At 44.7% G+C, this 17,549-nt stretch overlaps 2 pseudogenes; one reads left to right on the top strand and one right to left on the bottom strand.

The window, feature by feature from the left end:
• The first annotated feature begins 216 nt into the window (after nt 1-216).
• On the top strand, nt 217-9,343 carry LOC119359262 (annotated as a pseudogene).
• Nucleotides 9,344-15,735: 6,392 nt separating this feature from the next.
• Nucleotides 15,736-17,549, bottom strand: part of LOC119357780 — a 104,510-nt pseudogene continuing 102,696 nt past the window's right edge.

Below are 17,549 nucleotides of genomic sequence, written 5' to 3'. Positions count from 1 at the left end.
TTTCACGGACTAGTACTTCTGTCCTGGATGTTCTATTCTAACCGAGAAAGAGGCGTAGCTGTGTCGTCTGATTATCCTAAGCGCATATGCTAGCTAGGGTTCTTATTAGTATTTTCCTTTCACGACGCTTTCGATGCTAGCCGTCGACCCAAAGTCTTTCTTTTCTCATTTGTGTCGCTTGTTCTCGTTCTACTGGGCCACCAAAGCAAACCAGGCATGGCGTACGGCGAAGTTGACCATCGCGGGGTGCACACAACTCAGGAGGTTTGTTGCATCATGGATCATCATTTTCCTCCTGAGATAATTCCGTGCTTGATTGCTCGCTCCCTTGAATCACCTCGAACATCTATTTATTTCTGCAAACACATACAGTATATATGATATGCATGCGCTGATCAGGGCAAGAGTTTGGGCGTTTTCATTTGCTGGTTTCTGGGCAACGGATGCCTCTTCGGGTACAACAGCATGCTCACCATCGAAGATTACCTCGTCCACCTCTTCCCAGTATAACAAACTTTTTACTAGTATATGAATGCTTTTCTTCTTCCACATCGAGTATGCCACACACACACGCACACACACAGAGAACTAACTTTTGACACTTGTAAATTCAGAACTACCGTCCGGTTAGAGTCATCACTCTCTCACCTATCAGCCGCTTGTGCTCGTGATAGCTGCGGTGTTTGCCTACCATGAGGCGAAAGTAAACACCAGGGTGCGCAACTTGGTGGGGTACTCACTCTTCTTCCTCGGCTCGCTCGCTCTCATCATCGTAAGCACATTTTCAGAAACTCCGTGTTCTGAACTATTAAACATTAACTGCTCGATTCCTCTCCCCTGCGCCGTAGCTGGATCTTGCGACGTCGGGAAGAGGTGGAATCGCAACCTTCATCGGCGTGTGTACGGTTGTGGCGGTGTTCGGCGTCCCGGAAGGTCATGTAGAAGGTGCCATGACCGGGGACCTGTCCTTGATGTGCCCGGAGTTCATACAGGTGCCATTTCTTGTGCCAGAACATACAGGGTTTTCGTACTAGCGAGGCAGTTTGTTTCTGTGCATGAGACATTTTTTTTCTTTGAGAAATAGGAGACAGTAATTTGATATAACTTGTTTGGATCCAGTCATTTTCTGCTGGCATGGCTGCATCTGGCACAATAACGTCGGCCCTGAGGCTCGTTACAAAGGCGGCCTTCGAGAAATCCAGAGACGGCCTTCGCAGGGGAGCTAGTATGTCGCATCAAACCCCCAATTCATTCGCTGAGTTTCTGCTAGTAGGATGTGTTGGTTTTGATCTGACGGCTTAAACAGGTCAGTTAGATCTATTAGTCTAATAGAAAAAAAAAAGATAAAGGGATAACGATAAGTGAAGGGGTCCACGTAACAACGTACGTGAGCCTCGATCAGAACTAACGCGCCCTGATCGGGGGCGCCCAAAAACCAACTCAGGTTTTGGGTCCCCTGTCGCCAGCGCCATATTAAAAGGGATACGGGAGAGAGCTGGGCACCTGCGAGATCACAATTCACGTAAGGTTTACTCTCCTGATATTCTCTCACCCCATCCGATCAGGGGGAGTGCTGCAGCGACGGGAAGACCTAAGCCAGCCGCCGCCGCTGTCCCTGGGCAGTGCCGGTGGCGTCCTGAAGGAATCAGGACGTCGAGGAGAACATCTACTTCGACTACATCACCCCTGCATCACGCCTGCACCGAGCAGGCGATCATGTCCACTCCCGTGACATGTAAAGAAACCCTAAACCCTTCTCTGTTCATGTTGTGAGGTGATCTAGGTGCAATCTGTTCCTGCTAATGGCATCCCAGAGATGCATAATTATTCCAACAATGGTATCAGTCGCCAGATATGATTGCTTTTAGATCCCTATATCATGTTCAGTAAACCAATCTCAAGTTTAGGCCCTCTGTAGATCAAGTTTGATTGCTACTGTTTTCTAATGTTGATGTCAATTGCCCACTGTTGATGATGTTTTAATTCCAATTTGCTACGGATCAGTAGTGCCACCTAAGTTCATCAATTCTAATTAATCTAAGTTAAGATCTTATGCTCACCTTCATGTTAAGTTGATTAAAATTGATCATGCTTAAGTATTGTTTCCGTATGCATTAGCAAAATATTAGGCAGAGGGATACACGCAAGTCAACTGTAGCACCCCCTCATGTTTAAGAACCCTAGAATTCATCCCCAATTCGCAAGAACCCTAATTCTGAAATTAGGATTGCTTTTTCCCCACATCAAGCAACTAATGAACACGAATTGGAGAAGCAATGAGGAGAATCCTCACCTAATGCGCCGCGTCGACGTCTATCCCCTTCGGGGCCCGCATGGCCGACACCATGCGAGGACGCCGATGCCGCGACGCCGCCGTCCCTCGGGTCGGCGCGCGGAACGCCACGCCGCTCCCTCCCAATGGAGAGACCGTGCGGTAGGACGCCGTGGGCCGCCGTGCCTCGACGTCGCCGTTCAGCAGGCCGCTGGCCCGCCGGGGTGCTCCTCCCCGCCCCGCTTGGACACGACCCGGGCTGCCATGCTCGACGGGAGAGCGCGCGGACTTAGTCCTGCGCCCGCTCCTCCGGCGAGCACCGCCGCCGCGTCGGTATGGACTGGGGTGGCCGGCGTTCTCGTCGCCGCCGTCGACCTCGAAATGGAGCCAGCGGGATCGGGAATCAGATGCGGGGGAGAGGGGGAAACGACCTAGGGTTAGCCCAGGTCAGCTGTTTTTGCTCCGGCCGCAAGCCGCGCGAGCCGTCAGATTCGATCGGACGGCTCACAGTGTCGCGGAGCTATGACCCGGGCCGGCGGGCGTTAATGGGCCATTTTTGGCCATGGGCTTCAGCCCAAGTTGCCTTAGCCCAGCGCGTTTTTTTTACGGTTTTTCGCTGCTGGGTTTTGGGCCGCTGTATAACCGTGGGTATTTTGGGCCATCGCATTTTTCTGTGATTTCCAGTGCATGTAAGTTAATATCTTTCATGTTTTGCACTGTTTAAAACAGAAAATGCCTAAAAATAAAATGAACACATTATTATTCTGGGTAAAACTGAACCAACGAGATTTTTTATTCAGGATTTATTATGTGTTTTGCATGATGAATTTTTAGACATCAAAAATAATGATATTTTCTTTTATGTTGATGTTTAAATTAAGAATGAAATGACTCTAATTTTAATTCGGACCAATGTTGTTTTATTATTATGAGTCATCCCCTATGATATTTTAAATCCATGTTTTTTCTGCCCAACGGTGTTTTGACATGGAGTTGAAATTAAATACTTGGCATGTTTGTTTATTTACCAACGTAAATTTATAATCATGGAAGTTTACTTATGAACTTTTATGATGATTTCAGCTTCCGCTCCATTCCGGTCCGACACGATCGAACCACTTACGGGGAGTAACTTCCCTCGTTGGAAGTCCCAAGTCCAATTATGTTTGGGTTGTAATGAATTTGACTATGCCTTGAGGGAAGAAAAACCTGTGGCACCTGTGGCAGGTGTCACAGGGTATGCAGAACTCAAGAAGGAGTATGATGTTAAGATGGAGAAGTGGAATAAGTCCAACCATATTGCGCTTCTCATCATGAAAGTGACAATATCGCCGGACATTTCTGAAGCACTCCCTAAGAAAGATACTGCTAAAGATTTCCTCACTGAAATGGAGGAGCAATTTAAAGGCTCCGACAAAGTGTATGCTCATGAGCTTTTTGCTAAACTTCTTCAGAAATACACTATTGACGGAAATGTTAGGCAGCACATATTGAGGGTGGTAAATGCTTTCACCAAGCTTAAGGCTTTGGAGTGTTCTTTAAGTGAAGCCCTTCTTGTCATAATTATTCTTGAGTCTCTTCCTGAAGAGTTTGAACAATTTAAGGTCAACTATAACTCTCTAAAGGAAAAATGGCCACTCTCTGAGATGACCGCAAGGATCGTCCAGGAGGAAGAAAGGATCATGAGGCAGAAGAAAGACCATGTCTTTCATGTTGGCTCTAACAAGAGAAAGCATGACGGACAAGGTTTCCCTAAGCCTCAGAAAAGGCAAGTCAAGAAAGAAGGCACTAAGCCATTCAACCCTAAGGCATTCAAGGGTAAAGAAGCCGGTGGTTCTTCTTCTGCTCCTAGCAGCTCCACTGCTGGAGAAAATGCTTGTAACTTCTGCAAAGAAGAGGGACACTATCAAAGGGACTGCCCAGGCTTTCTAAAATGGATGAACAAAAGAGGTATTGATGAAATTACTTTTGTAGATGAATCACTTTATGTTGATTTTTCAATAAAGTCATGGTGGATTGATTCAGGGGCAACCACTCACGTTGCTAACTCTATGCAGGGATTCGATACGATCCAAACCATAAGAGGAGGAACAAGAAAACTTAAGGTTGCGAACGGAGTTGAGGCCGATGTTGAAGCTGTGGGATCTCTCACGTTGGAGCTACACACTGGCCACACTCTTAGATTGAATAATGTTATTTATGTGCCTACCTTAAGTAGGAATTTGATTTCAGTTTCTCGTTTAGATGATGATATGTATGAGTGCCATTTTGGCAAGAAACAATTTGCTTTGATCAAATGTAATAAGAATGTAGGCATCGGTGTTAGACGAGGCCAACTATACATGTTATCTCTTCATAATGATTCAGTTATGCATGTGAGTGATGAAATTAATGTTGAGAAGAAATGGAAATGAGTAAGTAATTCTTTGAAATTGTGGCATTGTCGTTTGGGCCACATTTTGAGGGGGAGAATGGAACGCTTAGTTAAAAATGAAATACTCCTCCCATTAGACTTCTCAGATGCAGACAAATGTGTCGGCTGCATTAAAGGAAAATTTGCAAAAACAATTAAGAAAGGAGCAGTTAGAGCCACAAGGGTTTTAGAATTAATTCACACCGACATATGTGGACCCCTTAATGTTAAGTCTGTAGATGGTTTTGATTCGTTCATTACATTCACAGATGACTTTTCCCGCTATGGGTATATTTATCCCATACGTGACCGATCGGAAGCTTTGGAGAAATTCAAAGTCTATAAAGCGGAGGTTGAAAATCAACTGAACGCAAAAATCAAAGTTGTACGGTCTGATCGCGGGGGAGAGTATTATGGTAGGCATGCTCCTTATGGGCAGATTCCTGGACCTTTTGCCAAGTTCTTATCTGAAAATGGAATCATTGCTCAGTACTCAATGCCTGGTGAACCACAACAAAATGGTGTGGTCGAGCGCCGCAACCGCACCCTTATGGATATGGTGCGAAGCATGCTTAGTCACTCGAGTTTACCAGTAAGCCTTTGGATAGAGGCATTAAAGACAGCTGCACACATACTAAATCTTGCTCCAACTAAGTCAGCACCTAACACACCTTACGAGATGTGGGCGGGAAAGAAACCGAGCTTGAATTACTTACGGGTGTGGGGTTGCCCTGCTGAAGCTAGAGTTTTCAATCCACAACTTAAGAAACTGGATCCAAAAACAGTTAGCTGTTTCTTCGTTGGATACCCTCATAGGGGAAAGGGATATCGTTTTTATTGTCCAAGACACACCACCAAGTTTGTGGAGACTAGACAAGCGGTATTTTTTGAGGATAATGAGGTCACAAATTTAAGGGAGATCAATCTTGAGGAGAAGCGGGTTTGTGTTCCATCCCCGACTATCCAAGAGATTGTTTTTCCAATACGAAGAAATGTGACATCTGATGATCCTGAATCTCACGGTTCAGTCTCTCAGTCGAATGGTGATCCAGAAACTAATAATGAGAATCCAAACACAAATGAGGATCTCCGAGAAAATAATGAAAATGATGATGTTCCACCACCACCTCCGCCCATGGGTAGACCACGACGTGAGAGGAAGAAAGCCATATCAGATGATTATATCACTTTTTTGATGGAGGACATGAATGATATGGGAAAGGTGGAGGATCCAACCTCATATAAGGAAGCCATTAAAAGCGAAAATTCGTCCAAATGGTTGGTTGCCATGGAAGACGAGTTGAAATCTATGGGCTCAAACGATGTATGGGACTTAGTAGAAGTTCCCGATGGAGCTAAGAAAGTAGGCTGCAAGTGGGTCTACAAAACCAAGTATGATTCCAAAGGGAATGTCGAATGGTTCAAGGCAAGGCTAGTGGCAAAAGGGTATACACAGAGAGAAGGCATTGATTATAAGCAAACTTTCTCTCCTGTGTCAACCAAGGATTCTTTCAGAATCATAATGGCATTAGTAGCTCATTACGACCTGGAACTACACCAAATGGATGTTAAAATGGCATTTCTAAATGGTGACTTAAAAGAAGATGTCTACATGGCTCAGCCAGAAGGCTTTGTTGTGGAAGGAAAGGAACATTTAGCATGTCGTCTAAAGAAATCAATTTATGGCTTGAAGCAAGCTTCAAGAGAGTGGTACCTCAAGTTTGATAAAATTATCAAAACTTTTGGTTTCACCGAAAATGTTGTGGACAACTGCATATACGTTAAGTTTAAAGGCAGTAGGTTCACATTTTTAGTCCTATACGTTGATGACATATTGTTGGCATGTAGCGATAAGGATATGCTGCATGAGACCAAGAATTTTCTGTCATCCAGTTTTGATATGAAAGATCTTGGTGAAGCCTCGTATGTCCTCGGCATCGAGATTCATCGAGATAGGTCCAGAGGAACGTTAGGACTATCTCAAAAGGCATACTTTGAGAGAGTACTGAAAAAATTCAATATGCATAAGTGCTCACCCTCACCTGCTCCTATAGTTAAGGGCGATAAGTTTGGGACATTTCAATGTCCGAGGAACCAATGTGAAACTGATCGGATGAAGTCGGTTCCTTATGCTTCAGCTGTTGGAAGCATCATGTATGCTCAAGTGTGTACACGCCCAGACTTATGTTTTGTAACCGGGGTGCTTGGCAGATACCAATCAAATCCAGGACCGGACCACTGGAAGGCCGCAAAGAAAGTCTTGCGTTATATGCAAGGAACTAAGGACTTCATGCTTACATATAAAAGAACTGATAACCTAGAAATTGTTGGTTATTCAGACTCTGATTTTGCCGGGTGTGTGGATAGTATGAGATCCACGTCAGGTTATATATTCACACTCGCGGGAGGAGCTATATCGTGGAAAAGCTCCAAACAAACGTTAACTGCTGGATCTACGATGCAAGCAGAATTTGTAGCATGTTATGAGGCCACCGGGCAGGCTGTATGGCTAAAGAATTTTATACCCGGACTTAAAGTGGTTGACAGCATATCTAAACCAATTTTATTGTACTGCGATAATGAACCAGCAGTTTTCTATACGAGTAACAACAGGTCAAGTAATGCTGCCAGACACATTGACATAAAGTATCGTGTTGTGAAAGATAGAATCCAGGATCAAACAGTTGATGTTAAACATATAAGAACGAAGCATATGCTTGCGGATCCGCTAACAAAAGGCTTACCACCCAGTATCTTTCGTGAGCATGTTGCCGGCATGGGACTACTGGAGACCTGATGATTCTGGAATAAGAGGACCATTAAATAAACCACTTCCCAATTAGTAAAATGTTTTCCATTTCGAAATAGGCGGGTGTACTATAAGTGTTGAGGTTCTATGGCGTTTTGAGCTGTTGTAACACCTCACTTTGGTACATCATTCCTATGTAGAATGGACGAATGAAGTTAAGCCTAACGATCAAGGGGGAGAATGTTGGTTTTGATCTGACGGCTTAAACAGGCCAGTTAGATCTATTAGTCTAACAGGAAAAAAAAGATAAAGGGATGACGATAAGTGAAGGGGTCCACGTACCAACGTACGTGAGCCTCGATCAGAACTAACGCGCCCTGATCGGGGGCGCCCAAAAACCAACTCAGGTTTTGGGTCCCCTGTCGCCAGCGCCATATTAAAAGGGATACGGGAGAGAGCTGGGCACCTGCGAGATCACAATTCACATAAGGTTTACTCTCCTCCCGATATTCTCTCACCCCATCCGATCAGGGGGAGTGCTGCAGCGACGGGAAGACCTAAGCCAGCCGCCGCCGCTGTCCCTGGGCAGTGCCGGTGGCGTCCTGAAGGAATCAGGACGTCGAGGAGAACATCTACTTCGACTACATCAACCCTGCATCACGCCTGCACCGAGCAGGCGATCATGTCCACTCCCGTGACTTGTAAAGAAACCCTAAACCCTTCTCTGTTCATGTTGTGAGGTGATCTAGGTGCAATCTGTTCCTGCTAATGGCATCCCAGAGATGCATAATTATTCCAACACGATGGTTTATCCATATCCACCGAGCTGTGCTGCTGCTCATTCATATAAGTTCCAGTGTTGTTCTTCGCCGCATCATGCTTCTTTGAGCTGCTGTGCGTCGTGCTGTACGCCCACGTCTTCCCCAAGCTGCCAATAGTGAAATTCTACCGTGCAGAGGCGGCTTCCGAGGGATCACTGACGGTCGTTGCCGACCTTGCTGCCGCTGGCCTCCAGGGACAGCCTAAACTATCGGTACATCTGTACACAACTGTTCATATGTCCCCTTAACCTGTAATCTGGTTCCCGCCCGACGGCAAATGAAAGATCCATACGTACGTTTCAGGCTGAAGACGACCCAGCCATCCCTGAACGTTTGAGCAACAAGCAGCTCCTTATGCAGAACATGGACTACGCCTTGGACATGTTCCTCATCTACCTGCTGACGCTGTCCATCTTCCCGGGATTTCTCGCCGAAGGCCTCGGATCACACAGCCTGGGCTCCTGGTAATTAAGCCACCATCCCATTTTGGCATGCATCCAAATTTTGCTTACTACTCCTACTAGGAACGATGGAATGGAAACGCGCGCAGGTACGCGCTGGTGCTGATCGCGACCTACAACGGCTCGGACCTGGTCGGGAGATACGTGCCTCTGGTGGAGATCATCAAGGTGACGTCCCGGAGGGGACTGCTGGCCGCGGTGCTCGCCCGGTACCTGCTCCTCCCGGCGTTCTACTGCGCCGCCAGGTACGGAGGGGAGGCCTGGATGATCCTGCTCGTATCGGTTCTGGGACTCAGCAACGGGTGCCTGACCGTCTGCGTCCTGACCGAGGCGCCGAAGCCGTACAAGGTTAGCGTTGCACAGTCATTCCACGCTAGCCAGTAGCTACAACTCGTTAGACATTGCATGGAGGCCCAAGGCTCTGTTTCCTTTGTTTCGCAAAAAAAAGGGCTCTGTTTCCTTCCTTTTTTTATGGCGGTGCTACTACTGACTGAGTTGTAGCTTGGTGTCTTTGTCCAGGGGCCAGAACAGAATGCTCTCGGAAACCTGCTCGTGTTCTGCCTCTTGGCGGGCATATGTTTAGGGGCTGTTCTTGACTGGCTGTGGCTCATAGGCAAAGGATGGTGATCAAACCCATGGCCCGCATGTCATCCAGACTTGTTCCAAACTGAAAAACACTTTTCATCTTTCCTCTTTATTTTCTTATTTCCTTTTGGTGTTGGTGCTCTGCAGGCAAATAGATGATTACGGTTTTTGTGCGCCTTAATACTACAGTTTTGAAGGTTACCATAATTTTATTTACAACGAGTTGTTTGGTTGCCCCTAAAAACTGAGATTTTAATATTGTAGTATTGGCCAACTATAGTTTCTTCTCTGCAAAAAAAAAAAAAACAAACCCAGACCTCTTTTTAAAAGAGAGGGCAGCTGAAAAGAAAGTACTTCTGTCGTGGTCCTTCCCCAGTCTGCTCAACAACTCGCTCTGTCCTAGATTGTGTGGTATGATGCACACGGGTAACCATAGGGAGCAAGCTGCTGTTACATTTGAGATCAGTGAAGGCGCCACTACGAAGGGTTTTAAGTACTCCCTCTGTCTAGGTATATAAGTCACGTTACAAAAATCAAATAGTCCCTAAACACATAGACGTGTTGTTTTAACTATCATGTTGTTTCGTATTTTTTGACATAAATAAAGAAATCAATCAATAAGAGATGTGAGACGTGTATGCTTTTAATGACTTGAGACTATCAAACATGACATGCAGTGGTTAGTTCGTTGCATGCAATGGTATTAATTAGCAAATAAACATTAAGTTTTTTCGTTTTCCTCTTCACCTTGGTTGCGGTGCACAACCTAAGATGACTTATTTACCTAGACAGAGGGAGTGCCTCAGATTGCTCGAAAGTCATCTGCCTAATTACTCCGCCGCTGTTGTTGCCCGCTATTCATAATTAGGCTAATCGATCCATATATTCTATTCTAGTACTACACCACGGTGCTACTTCCATCCATTATTTTTCAGCTAGCCTCTCTTTGCAAAAGGCTAGGCAGCAAAATTTACAGTGTTGTGCGGTAACAACCAAACAGATTTTATGTATTGTGAATACTTCAAAATATTGTGTTCTAGTAAAACCATGGCATCTCATACCTACAGGTGAAATTATTGTAGTTTGGAATACTTTGGTTTATATAATACTTTGCTATCAAACACAGGCTTAATCGTTGTTTCGCTTTTGATGTGTGTTCACGCTGCTTTTTTATTTAGGTTCAAATCCTATTGCATTTTGGTTTTCATAGCTTTGTTCATTATAGACGTATGTTTATATCCGGAATTTAAAACTCTGCAATGAAAGATGCTGAATGTATTAATCGATGCAAAGTCAAGGCATTCCCTTCTTTTCACAAAATGCCTCCATGTTCTATTTCATTCTCAGTTAAAAGAACAAATCAATGACCGTCATTTATAAATTTGGGTGGATCATCAATATTTGGGCACCAAAACTTCATATCACGGACATAAAAACTGGAGTAGGGTAATTTTTTTTCATGTTTCGGTCATATTCATCATCAAACTGTGGCATGCAATAATAATCAGTTCATCACCATCAATAACAAACGATTAACATGCAACTCCACCTCTCACACAAAGACCCTCTTCAGGGCCAACAAGTGACCACTGTGTCTACCATCATTTTTATTAGAGGTTTCGTTGTTACCGCCATTTCTAACCACGCCAATAAGAAGAGGAGATTAGTCATGATTTCCCTAGGGTTTATATTCCCGACATCATCATTGCGAAAGGTGAAGGAGACAACATCGCTACATATATTTTTCATAGGCAAAATGCATAAATGCCTGGCTTCAAAGCTCTCATGTGTACACTGCCTTGAATCAACTTAGCGCCATAGTTTTGTCGAAGCCACACAAGCCCTTTGGCCTGCACCATGCGTTTTCACGCCCAGAAGGTGGCCACCATTAGCATCACGCTCTTATGTCGTCGTCGTTGAAATCACCGCCATATTCTGCTTTGACTGACATCCATGTCGATCCATCAAACTGTCTAGTTCGATCCTAGCCGTGTATGTCCGACTATAACCATGCTCCACCCTGCGCCGTGTCCGCCCCGCACATCTTTGTGCATTGCTTGACGCATTTGCATGATCCTGACCATAGATTAAATCGCGGGAGAAACGATTTCGCGGTGGCCTCTCCCAGCAGCTATAGCGGCGGCCATAGCGGGCAATCGGGGCAAATAGCGGAGATTTTTTTGGTGGGAGAGATAATTTTTGGAGGATTTTGCTGATTTCTGAGCATTTAGAGGGATATGTCGAGGATTTCGCGGCAGCAAACATAGCGTAGCGGCAAGGCTCCCGGGCAGCTATAGGGCAGCTATCGCGGCAATTTTGCGGGCTATCTTAATCGGTGATCCTGACACAATGCGCTCCGGACTCCTCTGGGCCTTTTACACACATCGTCATTCTTGCCGCACATGCTCCAAGCCCTCCTGGCAAACTAGACCCACTAGAAGAAAAATCCTTCCATGCAAAACTGACCCTGATTATCTGTATGCATAATTTCTTTTCCTCGTCTTTTTTTTATAAACTTCTTCTCTTTTATTCATTCATAAGTAAAGTAGCATTTTCATTCATAAGTAAATTTATTTTCCTTGTCTTCATCTGCTCATAGCTTCGCATGTACCGTCATGGACCTTTTTTTCCTTAACAAAATCTCACCTGCCTCCAGCAGCTAATATACCGTGGCACAGCTAACAAGCTAGCTCCAATCCTGGTCTCACGTACAGCCACGTACCTCAGAAGGTCCTATGTGCCGCATTTTGCGGCGCATAGCCAGCATGACGCACACAGGAGGCGTCCGACCGGGCCGGCCCACTATAAAGACCCCGAGGTGTATCTACAGCAGTAAAAAATACCGTGGCACACACTAACAAGCTAGCTCCAATCCTGACCTCACGTACAATCACGTACCTCAGGAGGTCCTATGTGCCGCATTTTGCGGCGCATAGCCAGCGTGACACGCATAATAAGGACCCCGAGGTGTGTCTACAGCGGTAAAAGATTACCGTGGCACACACTAACAAGCTAGCCCCAATCCTGGCCTCACATACAGCCACGTACCTCGGGAGGTCCTATGTGCCGCATTTTGCGGCGCAGCCAGCGTGACGCACACAGGAGGCGTCCGACTGGGCCGGCCCACTATAAGGACTCCGAGGTGTGTTCTACAGCGGTAAAAAACGCAAAACCAGAAATGACGCCACCAGGAATCGAACCTATAAGGACCTCGAGGTGTGTTCAACAAGCTCTGCGAACCACCGGACTAAATGGATGCATTTGAACAATACCGCATCGCGATTATATTTAAGAACTCTCTATTGCGGGATATTTCCCTTGCATGTTATTTTCTGTACGTGTACTGCAGCATATAGATTTGAATATGTGATTTTTTTTTGGAAAAGCTGGAACATGATTTGAAATACCTGAATATTTTCTAAAGTTGTGAACAAAATTTGAAAACACAAATAGTTATAGAAATTATGAACATTTTTTACAAAACATGAACATTTTTTGAAATTACGAACAATTTATTCAAAACGCATTTTTTCAAAAGTTCAAAAAACATGAACATTTTTGGAATATGTGAACAAAATTGGACAAGCTGGAACATTTTTTGAAATTAGAGAACATTTTTCGAATTTATGACAAATTTTACAAATGAGAACATTTATTCAAATTCCTTGAACATATTTTAAATTTGAGAACTAATTTTCAAAAAGATGAATTTTCAAAATTTTGAACATATTTTGAAAGTGAGAACTTTCTTGGAATTCCCAATCATTATGTAAATTTGTGAATAAACAGATTAAATGCAAACAAAATTTTGAAATTCTGAACATTTTCTGGAAAGTTGTGAAAGTTCTGAAAAGATACCATAAGCCGTTGAAGATTTGATCTTTTTCTAAAATTTTCAAACGCGAACATTAGTTGTGAAACTCGTTATTTTTATGGAAAAAAAGGAAGAAAGTTGAATAGGAGAACATTTTTCGAAATTCTGAACAATTTTTTGAATATGCAAACATTTCTTGAAAAACAATATTTTTTTAAAAGGTGAACTTTTTTTAAAATTACGAACAACTTTTACCAAAACACAAAACTTTTTTGCAATTCCCGCGCACATTTTTTGAATTCATGAATTTTTCAATGTGACATTTTTTTAAAGTTCAGAATTTTTTTCACAAACTGTAGCATTTGTTGAAGTTGTGAACAAATTTGGATAATAGGAACATTTTTTAAAGTTGTCAAATATTTTTGGATTTGTGAACAAGATTTTAAAATACAAACAATTTTTGCATTTATGAACAAATTTTGAATCATGAACATTCTTTAATATGCGAACAGAATTTAAAAACAGGAATAATTGTATTGAAGTTCTTGAATACTTTTTATTTTTTGAAGAAAATTTAAAATGCGGACCTTTTTTGAAATTCTAAATTATTATGAATTTTAGGAAACAATTCGAAAAGCGAACAAAATTTGAATTTTTAAACTTTTTAGAATTCCAAACATTTTTTCAATTGAAGAGAACAAAATTTGAAATTCTAGTTTTTTGGAAATTCGGAAGAAAACATTTTTTGGAATTTAAACTAATTTTGAAATAGAAAAAAGAAAAGGTGCAAGAAAATAAAAAGAAAAAGAAAAAAGAAAAGAAAAGAAAAAACTACAAAGAAGAGAAATAGAAGAAAGGAAAACGAAAAACAAATTGCACAGGAAAAAACCGGTTTCAGGAACCTACTAGAAGGTTCCCAAAATAGGAAAAAATCGGCTAGAAACATCATAGAAGGTTCCAAAACAGGTATCCTGAAGCGCTAAATGGGCCGGCCCACCCCGCGAATGATCGCTCGATCCCTTCTGCGAAACAGCGACAACTTGCCGCAAAGAGCAGCAATTAGGGTAAGCCACATACCTCTGTCTTACCGCGCGGACGTCCGAGCGCCTGGAAGGAAGCTTCCACCCACAGCCTCACGCATGACTTGGCCTCGGCCTGCTAGGCCACCTGCCACCTGGGCCTCTGCGCCTCGGCCCACTAGCACCGCACTATCCTGACTTCGCACGCACCTACATCGCTCCACGCCACCGCCTTGCTGCTGCATAATTGATCTATTGTAGCCTGCGTACACGGTAAACCCGCAATTCGCCGAGATTGGCACATCGCTAGGCTCCGTACATGGCCCAACTTGCGGCATCGCCAACAGCGTACTCTGCTCCTGGTGTCTTGACCTCCCTACGCGAATTGATCTGGCTCTCGCCTTCCATGCCGTGTCGTCGCTTCCATGTGTGATCCGATCCCACAGAGGAACACGCTGTAATGAGCGACAACCTGCTCCGGATGCATATTGTTCCTATAAATCAACGATCCGCAATCTATTTGTAACCTTGCTCTGATACCATTTGTTAGAATTAATATGAGGCGCATAGTAGATCTATCGAAGGCTAAGCAATCACATGAGCACGACATCAAGATTTGTTAACGAGGTTCACCGATATGCCTATATCCCTCGGGCCTGACTATGGGCGCTCCTTCCCATGACACCGCTATAACACCGCACCCCGGTCGCCCGGGCGCCGGCACACACCGTCAGCTCCCCCACGTGCATGTGTTATTATGTTGGCATAGGTTACATTGAGTGTCTATCATTTTATTACATAAGAGCATCTACAGCCAGACTTGGCAAATCCGGCCCCTCAAACGCCCGTGGACACGCCCCGGCGCGTCCGCGGGCACTGATCGGGCACCCCTCAAATGTTGTGCCACACATTGACATACCGCAAATTCCGATCTTCGAATCCATGCACGTAGATCATATGGTACAAACTGCCCGAATGCCAAAGTTCGAAACAAAGCAAAGCAAATCATAGTTCAACAAACCGGACATGGCAAAATGAAATCAATGTCCGAGCGTGACGGATGGCCTCGGAGCACTGGCTGGGCGCCTGCTCCGAGCAAAATGCGTCCTCCTCCTCCTCCAGGCTGAATGTGACCAGCTCATCCTCCTCCGCCTGCATCCGGGCAGCCTCCTCCGTTTGCATCCGGGTTTCCTCCGCCTCCTTCATCCAGGCTGTCTTCTTCGCCTGCATCTGAGCTGCCTCCTCCGCCTGCATCCAGGCCACGGCCGCCCTCTCCATCGCGTATTTCCTGCGGTCGTTGATTGCCATCTTCTTGTCCGTAAGCCACATCTTCGCATGCTCATCATAGAGGGTGTCGTCCGCCAACATGAACCTCGCATCTTCCGCGTCCCGAGCGAGTTGCAGCCTCTCCTTCTCAAGCTCTATGTCGCCAAATGTCTTAGCCTTCTCGAGATCCCATTTGATTGCCGCTTGTTGCTTCTCCAACTTGATCTTCTCCCTGTCAATTTCGAGCTTCTTCTTCGCCCTCTTCCGGTCCCACTCCATCCTTTTCTTTTGCGCGTCCAACATGAGCTTGTACCTCTCCTCCATCTTGTTCTTCCTCACCAAAAAATGCCCGTGCATGTGGACGACATTTCAGTAGCCACGGCATCACGGGCGGCACGTGCCTTCTCCCACTTGTTTCCCATGACTTGGCGGTTGTCCTTTGGCACGGTGCCTTTTCCATCCGTCACAACAACATCGTCCTCTTTATCGTCCAACCCAATTGATTGGATGGAGCTTGAGCCATCATTCCTCTTCTTGCCAGACTTGAGGTCAGCCAAAAGTTGGTTCCACTTCGGCTTGCCATTCAATATGACCCAACAATGGCTAAAAGCAAATGGCTTCTTCTCCACCTCATGATACAAAGTGGCCGCCACCGCCTTCTAGCAAACAACACATGTATGAGCACGAGAATTCAAACACAAGAAGCATATACAATGGATGGTGATAACCCACAAGTATAGGGGATAAATTGTAGCCTCTTTTGATAAGTAAGAGTGTCGAACCCAACGAGGAGCTAAAGGTAGAACAAATATTCTCTCAAGTTCTATCGACCACCGATACAACTCTACACACGCTCGACGTTCGCTTTACCTAGAACAAGTATGAAACTAGAAGTACTTTGTAGGTGTTGTTGGATAGGTTTGCAAGATAATAAAGAGCATGTAAATAAAAAGTAGGGGTTGTTTAGATAAATACACAACTAAGTTAGGTTTAGTAGAGAGCTTTTTGTCACAAGAAAGTTATTTTTCCATAGGCAATCGATAATTGGACCGGTAATCACTATTGCAATTTTACTTCAGGGAGAGGCATAAGCTAACATACTTTCTCTTCTTGGATCATATGCACTTATGATTGGAACTATAGCAAACATCCACAACTACTAAAGATCATTAAGGTAAAACCCAACCATATCATTATAAGGCATCAAGTCCTCTCTACTCCCATACGCAAACAACCTACTTACTCGGGTCTGTGCTTCTGTCACTCACGCCACCCACCATAAGCAAATCATGAACATATTGCAAACCCTACAACGGGGATCCCTCACGCTTGCGTGACACGGAGAGAACCATAGGACAGCACCAATAATAAAACATGCAACTCAAACCAATCATGATCATCAATTAACCCATAGGACAAAACAGATATACTCAAACATCATAGGATAGCCATACATCATTGGGAAATAATATATAGCGTTGAGGACCATGTTTAAGTAGAGATTACAACTAGTAAAAGAGGGGTTACGCCGTTGCATAGAGGGGGGAAGAGTTGGTGATGATGGCGGTGAATTTGTTGGTGTAGATCGTTGTCGCGATGATGGCCCCGGCGGTGTTTCGGCGCCACCGAAAGAGAGGGGGAGATAGCCCCCCTTCTTCTTCTTCTTCCTTGACCTTCCCCCTAGATGAGAGAAGAGTTTCCCCTCTGGTCCATGGCCTCCATGGCGGTGGAGGGGCGATAGCTCCTCCGAGATTGGATCTCTCTCTCTCTCTCTCTCTCTCTCTCTCTCTCTCTCTCTGTGTGTGTGTGTGTGTGTGTGTGTGTGTGTGTGTGTTTCCTTCTGTCTCTGCACTCCCTGATTCTGCCCTTTCACCATTTTTAAATTCCCGGAGATCCGTAATTCTGATTGGGCTGAAATTTTGACACGATTTTATCCGGATATTGGTTTTCTTGCGGAGAAAGGACACCAACTGCCTTACGGAGTGGCCATGAGGGCCCAGGGCGCGCCCCTCACCCTCGTGGGCCCATTGGGCATCGTCTCGCGTTGATTCCACTTCCCAAAATTCACATATATTCCAAAAAAATCCCCGTAAGTTTTTATCCCGTTTGGACTCTGTGTGATATGGATTTTCTGCAAAACAAAAAACAT

Source organism: Triticum dicoccoides, chromosome 2A (genome assembly GCF_002162155.2).
Source record: "Triticum dicoccoides isolate Atlit2015 ecotype Zavitan chromosome 2A, WEW_v2.0, whole genome shotgun sequence".
NCBI lineage: Eukaryota > Viridiplantae > Streptophyta > Magnoliopsida > Poales > Poaceae > Triticum > Triticum dicoccoides.
The sequence above is the reverse complement of the archived record's forward strand: the minus strand, read 5'-3'. Positions and strand labels throughout refer to the sequence as shown.